The following is a 10,561-nucleotide window of genomic DNA, read 5'->3' as shown; positions in this document are numbered from 1 at the left end:
CTGGTCCTTTAGATGTCTCCATCAGCTAACCACAAGCCCAGGCTGAGCATGTGAGGCATGCTGCTTACGCTGGCACAGCTACCCCCTAATGCTAATAACTGCAATGTGTTAACTACAATAAAACACTCCATGCAGACCCCTGACATACACACACACACACACACACACACAGTCCCATATGGTACACAACAGGGAATTCCCAAACATAGAGAAAGAGTATTCAATGTGACCTGTAAATTTCTAGTCCCAGTAATAACAGTCCTTGGTTTCTGCCAATTGTTTACCATGTAGTTAAATCTATTTTGCATTATTTACTTTCATATCAGCAAAGAAACAGTCTACACAAATGACAAAGAAAATGAGCATCCTATATATTTTTTATCTTGGCGAGTTGCTGACAACTAGTGGTCCGGACCTGATGTTAACATAACCTGTCATTCAGCTGTGAAAACTGAACCATCCCTGTTCCAAGCTTTAACCATTATTTCATACAAAGGATTAAGCACATTACACAAGACTTAAGCACCCCTTGAAGGATGTAAGCGCCAGCCTTCAGAACAGTGAAAGCAGTGGCTGAGGCTACTCTAAGACTTAACTGCACAAGAGTTGCAGCTGGAAGGCACCAACTGAAGGCCTGTTAGCCTCAGGGTCTTGGGTGAGCATCAATGTTCTGAAACTAGTGAGACAGAATAAATGAAACAGAGAGAAATGGGAGAGGACTTTCCATCAATGTTGAGAAATACCAAAGCCATATTGCAGAAGGTTTCAGCATGCCAGTGGAATGCGGCAGGCCTTATGTTTGCTTCTATACACTGGGTTCCAAAGTAACCGAGGTACTGTCAACATTCATCAACTTTTGTAAGAGATGGAAACCTGTCAATATTACTTTTTGGGGAGGTGGGTGATCGGGGGGTTGGGGATTCATTTCGATTGGATCCCTATAACATCTTGAAACCCTAACCCAATCCCTTACTGTCCTCAGAGTAATCAAATGAGACATGTTTCATTTCTTGACAAATTTACACAACAAACCAGTGAAACCAGAGACCTGGTGCTGGCCAGACAAACAGAATACAGTCCTCTGTTTTAAGCGGTACAACCGCATTTATACAAGACAATAGCTAAGTAGTGAAAAGTTAAAAGTAACAAATGAATTTTGAAAAAAAAAAATGGTTAGAACATTTAAAATGGGGTTTGAGCAGTAAAAAAAAAAAAAAAGTCAGTCTGTAACCTACTTAATAATCATGTCACCAGTATAAAGTATATAATACTACTAAACAGAGTTGTATTTGAGTGAAGCAAGCAAGCACCATATTACTGTAAACCTTTGGTACTTTTCAGGCTGTTTTGGAATGTTCTGAACTGTTATTTTGGTTTCATTTCTTCCCCAGACTAAACTATAGCCCCTTTGCACTGGAATCCTGAAGTTCTCCAGACATTACCCGGAAGAACTATATGTGAGAATGCAAATGTCCAAGTCAGTTGACCCGGACCTTACTCTGCCATTTCCCTAGTACAATGTCTGCATACGATCCGACCAAGCCACAGTGAGCCCATGTAAAAATACACCAGCATATAGCCCGGAGTATTCACACTGAGCTAGTGCATGTGTTGATGACTATCATGTGACCGGCACAAAACCAGAAGAAAACCATTTGCAATGAAGACAGCAACAAAAATATCTAACTGGAGACACAACGCATTTCAGGAACATTTGTCATTAAGAGCCAGCACTAGAATCATCAGACAAGGTAAGAGATTCTCTTGTTTATGACCTAATTAATTACAAATTGGCTAGGTCACTGTGTCTTGTCCCACCTATGGTGCGCATAAATCAAACAGATCCTTTCCAGCAGGTGAGAATCCAACTGATAAGGAATATCTCCTTTTGTGTGCAATGTGTGAAAGGGCAACTTTTGAGAAACTACAGGCCTGATTCTGCAGAAGCTTTGTAGGTGTGACGGACCTGATCAAAAATGACAAACTATAGGCAGAGCTTGTGATAGCACTGCCTGTGTAGGGAGAGAGAAAAAATCTGTTCGTGCCCTCTATCTGCAGTTCACACAACAGCAACATAGTGATGTGACATAATGTGTAAACCACCCATTAAATATTTAGGAAGTGATGTGTTAAATCTCTACAAGTTGTGCTTAAGAACTCAGAGGACTATGATGTTGTGTAGAACTACAAACATTAAGAACAGAGAGTTTGCTAAACACATTCAAACTGTAATGTTTACATCCTTGTTTTCATTTTTAATCCTAAGTCTGACTTTCAACTTTTCAGATGCTAAATATGAAATGTGAATATATGGCTTTACCTTCTCCTTACATACTGCTTGATATCTCTGCAATGGTATATCTCAACAAACCAGTATCCCAGTATCTTTACACTCTAAAAAGATATGATTAGGAGAAAATGTGATTCAAGTAGCATATAAACTCTTATCACCCTGGTCATTTTAAAGCAGCAATGTGGTCTATGTCAACCCAGGCCGATACTGCATGTTTATTATCTTTTCAGCTAACCATATGCCTTCTCCACACAATCTCCTTTTCTTCTCTCCCCCACCATGGAAAGAGACATGCTATGCAATTATTCATATTACATTCTTCTTGTGTTACCCACACATTACAGGGGCACAGGCCGACCAATATAAAAGTAAACACTACTAATTCCAGCACACTCTGGGACAACTGGAATCTAACTCATACACCAACAAGCTAAGTAGAGCAGGGGAGGAGCTCCCCTGCTCTACTTGAAACACACTAGGATTAGAGTTCCTGTGGCCTTAAGAATCATCAAGTGTTCTATATAAAATTAGTTACAGATAGTGTAAAGTTAGACTCCATCAAAAGACTTGTGACTACCACTGCATATGGTAGTCAGGTTACAATGTCCTGCCTTATACTGTGTCATCAATTTTATAATAAGAGCATAATAATTCATAGGTTAAAGGGGTGATGGTCTGCTAAATGGAGCACACTCTCACCCTTCGACATAACACAGACCACCCAGTTTGTGTAAAATGGAGTCATGCAAGCTGACCTTTCTCCACTAAGAAATTACACACAGAGGCACCCAGTTGCAATATTACTTTGTTGGTGACTTTTTGTGACACCCAAGAAAATAAAATTCATCTCTATAAATCTGGATATATGAAGTAGAGTAGAGTAGAGTAGGTACTTTATTGGTCCCACAGTGGGGGACTATATGAAGACTATCAAGATGAAGAAAAAAAAAAAAACCAAAGTAAAAGAAATGAAAGCCTGTTGAGTCACACTGACAGCACAAACACAATGATCTTAAAGGCAACATAAAGCTGTAAACATTTTTCCTAACTTAATGTCATCAGTGCTTACTAGTGTCTGCTTAGATGTAAGACTCATAAATTAAATGGTGCTCCTAATTGCAACACAGCATGTTCCCAGAATATATGCCTAAAGAAAATACTAATAAAGTGAACATTAGCCTTAATTACAAGGCAATCGTTTCCCCGACTGCAATATCACCAGGAGCACCAAGCAAGTAATAGGCTCCACTGAGGGATTGCTACGGTCCGGATGGCCTGAGACCAGGGATTAAACTGTGGAGCAGCAGCATCCTGCCCAGAGTGTATTGATCACCACTTGACTCAGTGGATGCAGGAAGCTGCTGGGTTTAATTTCTCCCCCCCCCCCTTTCCTGTGTCTGAGGACTGTCTGAGGAGCTGAAGTAACCTCATCCCACCAGCAACCCAAACCTCAAAGACAAAGCAGTGTAATGCTGTGGGCTATGTAGCCTGGCTGACTCACAGACAGTGGTGGCTGGGTGTAAGGCCCTCTGCTGGAATGACACACATGTGCACTGCCTTCTGCAGATGCTTTAAATCAGTTTGGAATGCCAAACAGAGACCAGTGTAATGGCTCGCTCTGTTGAAAGCCTAAATAAGGGGACAGACAAAAACTGTAGGGACACCCTCATCGCTGGTCATGGTCTTCTCCACACTGTCATCAGAATCAGTCTCACCAGAAACCTCTCCCAATCTGACCAATACAAGACAAAATATTGATAATTACTCTTTACAGCCCCATTTGTCCATTAAATGAGACATTTATTAGAGGGCAAATTTGCAGATGGGGCATAAAACAAACAATTGATATGAACTTTTAGGAGTTTACATTACCTTATGAAATGCTTGAGGCTTCATCCTTATAAGCTTTATATTTATATGGAAGTGCTGCTAATTTCTGTTACAAAATGGTCAAAAAAAAAAAAACAACACAGTGACCAACAGATGCAGATGTTTTTGTAACCACTACTAAGCACACATGCTCTACTTTGGTCTCTCTATAGTTCTCTTTGTCTCTCATCAGAACACATGCTCTGGCTTCCAACCTGCCTAAGGAATCCCCAGTGTGCCAACATTACTCCATCTTATTATTTACAGTCAGAGGTGGGTATTGTTACTACCGGGGGTTGGATTTGAAGAAAATGATTTTGCTGAAGCTCCTCGTCTTCATCCACTGTCTCCTCAGTCCTGAAGACAAGGCCCCACTGAGTGATCATCAGATCACACAGATTTATGGTACAATCCATGTGAGCCAGAGAATCAAAGGCAAAGATTTCCGGATGGCAGAGATTATCCAGTTTGTGTTATCTGATTGCATACTTCCACAGGCGGTTTCCTTTTTTTTACTCGTTTAATTTTGTCCTTTATGTTTTCTGACTTTGGCCAGTGAAGGTACATTTGATTGCATGTGTAACTGTCCTCATTTTTTTCCATTGTCATTACTTAACATGTTCGTCCCAACTGTCACTGAGAATTACATAGCTCAAACCAGAAAGCAAAGTATGAATACAGTCGGCCACTACAACTGTCTCCGCAAAGAAACTGATAACAGTCCATACATCCCAGTTTTCCTATTTAGTGGGTTGTGTATTCAACCCTTGTGTGGCAAAACCACATGTTAAAGCAGCAACATCTAAAGCACGTACATCTCCGTGACAGGCAATGATATGTGCATTTGAGGTCAAAATAATTTAAAACCTATGTGTAACTGATTGATATACAAAGTTCATGTCCTTTTACTAGTGGGTGGAATATTTAGCAATGGAACAACTTGGGTTTTAACATTGGGGTTCCCCAATTCAGATGCATTAGTCAGTATTTAGGACCAATGAGGTGTGGTGTAGTCCTAAAAATAGTTGTGAAGGAATCTAACAGAAGAAAGGGCCTAGTAAGACCACATGCCAATCCAACAAGTCTCAGAGATGCCTCTCCAAATCATCTTGAGGTAATTTATCAATCAGAACCTCCACATCAGTGGCAAATGCACTCAGCAGCCATAAAACTCCCAGATCAAGCAATAAGCTGAGCCAAAACCAGGCTCTCCTGTGTAAACCCAAGCCCTTATCTTTGTCTCATAAAAAATAAAGATGCTTGAGTGTGTTATGATCCACTCTAACTGCTCTCCAGCCAGTTCCTCTCCGATTTTGCTGATGGCACCTCATCTTTAGCATCTGGAGCAGTTTACAAAAATGTAATAGAGGAAAAAAAATTGCCCCTTAATTTTGCAACATTGTTTGCTGTTAAGTCTTTCATTAAGGCCCGAGTTCAGTCTTGTCAATTTCTGTTACTGCTACAACTTCAAGAACAAAACTCCTAAAATTAGCCACACAATAAATTATTACCTCCTATCAAAGGTTTTCTCCAGCTACTCATTATAGGGGGGTGCTTGAGGCTAGTAATGCCTTAAACCATACTAGCTCCAATCCACAACATTTGAGCTGAAAACATTATGAAAACACAAAATGAAAAAAAAAAAAACTGAATATAACAAATACAGAAAATCTGTCCTGGATGTGAAATAGTGTGAATAGTATGAAGCTGGTAAAAGTGAAGACTGCTGCCAACTCTTTCAATGAGATTTCCATGGGGCAAATATTATACTAAATGAAGACCTTATGAGCTCTATTAATAACTCCATTTTGCATACAGGCTCTGCATATAGTACGACAGATTTTCAAATCATTAATTTATCCTGCGGAGCTCTCAACATTTTCAGATTGCTTTTTAATTTAGAATGGGGTCAGTTCAAACTGTTTATATCAAGTAACTCAGAGACCACATTAAGTGCATCTTTGAACAACAAGAAAGAAATTAATGTTGACAACTACAAAACCCTTTCATCCCCATGACCAATCTCCTGTTACATACATTGTGCTCTCAGGCATAGACCGAGGAGTAGTCTAATTTCACATGGAGACGTCCACATTAATAACTTGAACTTACACACTAACTACAACTACAAAAGCAGCCCTATTTACACGTAAAATAAATCTGAAAACTAAACAAAAGGTGTCAGGGATTCGAAAACAAAGATGTGCACTAAAGAAGGTATGTAAAGTGTCTAATCTTGAAATAATGCAAGTAGCCTTAACACAATCAAGAAACATTGTACTAAGATTGCTTCAAAGTATGATGTGACTTCAATGGACGCAAAAAAGAAAAAAAAAATCGAATGCACTTTGTTTGTATATGACTTCTGGTTTGTAAAATTAATATCAAAAACAAGTTGACAGCATTTTTTCTTTTACATTACTTTCTGTACTACAAGTCCTCATTACAGCCTATTTTAAACAATTACACTGTCAGCAGGAGCTGTAATCTCCAACTGCTGCTAAACGCCCAAATTTCCACATTTGCTGGAAACTATAATTGTGAGCTGCCCTTGGCGCTTTGCAGATGGGCTCTGCTGAGCAATCTGAATATCCCTAATATTAACCAGTTCCTCTCAAGGGGAAACACAAACATTAAAAAGGTCCAAATAATTCCGGTCAAATTACACAACCCTTAATGAACTTCAAAAGACGTACGGATGTTTTTACGGGCCAGCGCTCAGGCTTTAAAAGTAATTATGAAAGCAAACCATATTAATGATATCATTTATCATTTCCACACTTAAGCCACATGAGGCCCACCACAAAGTTCCTCTCTCTACTGGACAAAAGAACCAAGTAGTCTACGAACTTAAAATGTAAGACTTTCCATATACCGGTCAGTTTTTTCATCTTGCTTAACAATCCTATGGGCCAAAATCCAAATTACTTTACGTTGCATGCACAAATTCCCAACTCCCAACATTGCTGCTAAAATCTGATTAAACATTGGACCAGAGTCTGACACATATATGAACAAGATATCTACCCTCCAGAAAAATATAATCTTGTTTATGTGAGACTAATGTGACAAAAGGTCTAAAGATCATTTCAAGGAGTTTTGCTCTAGGATGACCAAAGTGAGAAACTGCACCCACAGACACAATATGGCAAAGGCTGTGTAATGTTGAAAGAGTAACCAAGATGAAATAAAGGTAATACAAGTTACCAAATTACATGATTCAAAAGAATACATATAAACTGGGTGCATTTTCTTGACATAAGGACACAGTAGTCAGCTTCCTGCCTCCCACTCACACAGGAGAAAAGTATAGCAGCTTGTTTAAATTCCACACACTAGGACTTCTGCTGTAAGTCTGGCTTTGCTCCAAATGATGTCTCATGGGTATACATACCACTGAATTTTTTTCCAAATGTCATTTATAATTAAAAAAAAACGTTTGACTGGAAGCTTTTTAGAAAACACCTGTAACAAATACAGTAGATGTTCTGAGACAACATGCATTCCACCAACACTGGTAAGTGACCTCTGGCTGTGTATCAAGGATAAAATAAATAAATAAAATTAAAAAAAAATAAAATCTAAATTTACATCGAACTACTGCATGAGCAGCAGCCACCTGCACAGTATAATATTTACCATTAGTTCTGGGCAGCTCAAGCTCATGTGTTACAAATCTTTTTGCCACAGTCTATATAATTAGCTGTAATTGACTCCCCTTGAAATGTGTTTCTTCTGGGACATCTGGCCTTGAAACTCCAACCTTCCCATGAAGGGCTAGCGCCAAACTACACTTTCAATTTTGCAAACTGCATGGGTGGCAAAGGTAGGACCAGACCCTAATGCAAAAATAAATCTTAGCAAAATGCCGTACATATACCCCACTTCCAAGTATTTATAATTAAACATAATAATAATAATAATAATAAAACAGCTACAGTATAAAGAAGGATCCACAAACTGTATGTTGTAGCCTACCCAGAGACACACATACATACACGAACACTCAGACACACATCTAGTGTTTTTTTTATATACATCACATCCTGAATGTGAAAGAGAAATTCTCTCATCTGCCAGCTGATGTCAGATAAATATAATTCAAGCAAGCAAGTGCAGTCAGGTTGCTTTTACAAGATGAATAGTGAGTATTGATTTTTATAAGTTGTTAAAAGCTGCTGTTTGGTCGGAATCTCTGAGGCAGAAGTTAGACTCAAGGACAGGGTCCAGTAAGCGAAATCTAAAGGGGGTAATATAATGGAGGGACTGCAATATACAGTATCCTGTCACAGTGTCAAAGTGCTCTCCCAGTATAGCTCTCTCTCTCTCTTGAGAGATGGTGTAGTTATCAGTGACTCCTCAGGCTTTGCCAATATGAAATAGATTGTCATATCTGATATTTCCTGTGTCAGCACTGAGGATGTTGATGGCCCTGGGAATGGGTAGTGACTATTATTGGAGGAAATCAATTAAGAAAATTAATGTAAGCTCTTACTGAGCTCTTTTTTCATTAGCTGGGGTTAAAGTTTCATCTCATCCACTCTCAGGCTTTTCTTGAGCCAAATGCGGGCCAGTGGTGGTTAATGCATTTTTACTGTACTTCTAGCTGTGAACCTCCTTCAAAAGCACTTGTATAAGCCATCTGAGATTGGAGTTATAAAGGTCATTGGATTCAGTCAAATATAGCAATAGAACACAAGGTGAAAATGATGGGACGCGGAGGCAGCAGTCTAAGCAAAGATGCCCAGACTTTCCTCTCCCTAGACACTTCTTTTCCTCTCTCTGACCCAAAGCTCATCATGACCATAGGTAAGAGTCGGAATGTAGATTGACCAGTAAATCAAGAGCTTCGTCTTACAGCTCAGCTCCTTCTTCACCACGACGGACCGGTGCATCGATTGTATTACTGCAGAAGCTGCACCGATCCACCTGTCAATCTCCCGTTCCATCCTTCCCTCACTCGTGAACAAGACTCAAAGATATTTAAACTCTTCCACTTGAGGCAGGAACTCTCCACCAACCTGAAGGGAACAAACCACCCTTTTCCGACTGAGAACCATGCCCTTTGACTTGGAGGTTCTGATTCTCACCCCAGCCACTTCACACTCGGCTGCAAACCACCCCAGTGCACGCTGGAGGTTTTGATTGATTGATTTATTCTTTCAAACATGCTTCTGGTTTGATGGTTCTGGTTTGATGGGGCCAACAGGACAACGTCGTTTTTTAATAAATCTGCAAAAATGTCAAAAATTCTGTGTTTTTCTGTCAATATGGGGTGCTGTGTGTACATTAATGAGGAAAAAATGAACTTAAATGATTTTAGCACATGGCTGCAATATAACAAAGAGGGAAAAATTTAAGGGGGTCTGAATACTTTCCGTACCCACTGTATGTCCATGGTGATGCATGACTAGACTAAAGTGACAATTCGCATTAATAATTTGAGAATAACATCTCATCTTAAAGGTGCACTTTCATTCTAAACAATAAAAGTTCCTGTTTACATTCTGTGGTACTCACCAAATCACACTCTGTGTATTACTCTGGTCCTACAAAGATGGTGATTGCCTCATAAAACATTTGCAAAGCCAATTTACTATCTTGGAGTATTTTCCCTGCCTTTTTCCTCACATTACTGCATGAGACACAGGAACATTTGCTCCATAGCACTGCCACAAGACAAAAACACCACTGTGTGCCTTTAAGGCCATGTCCCCATGTACACTGGTATTTTTTTTTTTTTTTAAAGACAGCTTTTTCTATGCGTTTTGGCCTTCCATCCACACACAAACGTTGTTTCAGATCACTGAAAATTGAGCTTTTGGAAAACTCCATCCAGAGCGAAGATTTTTAGACACGCCATTTTCAGCATTGAGGTGCAGACCAGGAAAACCGTTTCTGGCTTGTCAAGTGAGCGTGTGCCACTATGTCATTTGCTTGACATCAAGGTGTGTGATGTTATCTCCTTTGTTTATCAAGCAATATTGTGTAGTAGTGGATGAAACCAAACTAGTCATGGTTGTAACATTACTAAGCAGGCCTACACTTACAGACACAATTACTCACCCGCTATGTTGAGAAACAGAGTCATCAGAAAACACTACGGAGGTCACTGTTATTGAGTATAGATTCAATAACACTCCCACATTGATCTATTCCAGTGTATGTGTGGGATAGGCCTGAGCAATCTGATTTGACCGAGATGTGAAAAAAAACTCAGTTTGTTTATATGTTTTATACTGGAATCCATCAATTTCAAGAACCAAGACAGATGTACCGATAAACCTAAAGAGCATTTGTAAATACTGTACTTGTAATTTTTATAGTATGGATGACAGCACACTTTCATATATACATACACACACACACACATATACACACACACATATATATATATAT

General features: G+C 39.3%; 1 protein-coding gene across 9 annotated transcripts in view; it reads right to left on the bottom strand.

The window, feature by feature from the left end:
• The window catches only part of vps13b (vacuolar protein sorting 13 homolog B), a 360,621-nt gene that overhangs the window by 346,557 nt on the left and 3,503 nt on the right, over window positions 1-10,561 (bottom strand). The gene's annotated exons all lie outside the window — the stretch shown is intronic.

The sequence above is a fragment of the Monopterus albus genome, unplaced genomic scaffold (genome assembly GCF_001952655.1).
Source record: "Monopterus albus unplaced genomic scaffold, M_albus_1.0 scaffold81.1, whole genome shotgun sequence".
In the NCBI taxonomy this organism is placed as follows: domain Eukaryota; kingdom Metazoa; phylum Chordata; class Actinopteri; order Synbranchiformes; family Synbranchidae; genus Monopterus; species Monopterus albus.
Note: the sequence above shows the minus strand (reverse complement) of the source record. Positions and strands in the feature narration are given on the sequence as shown.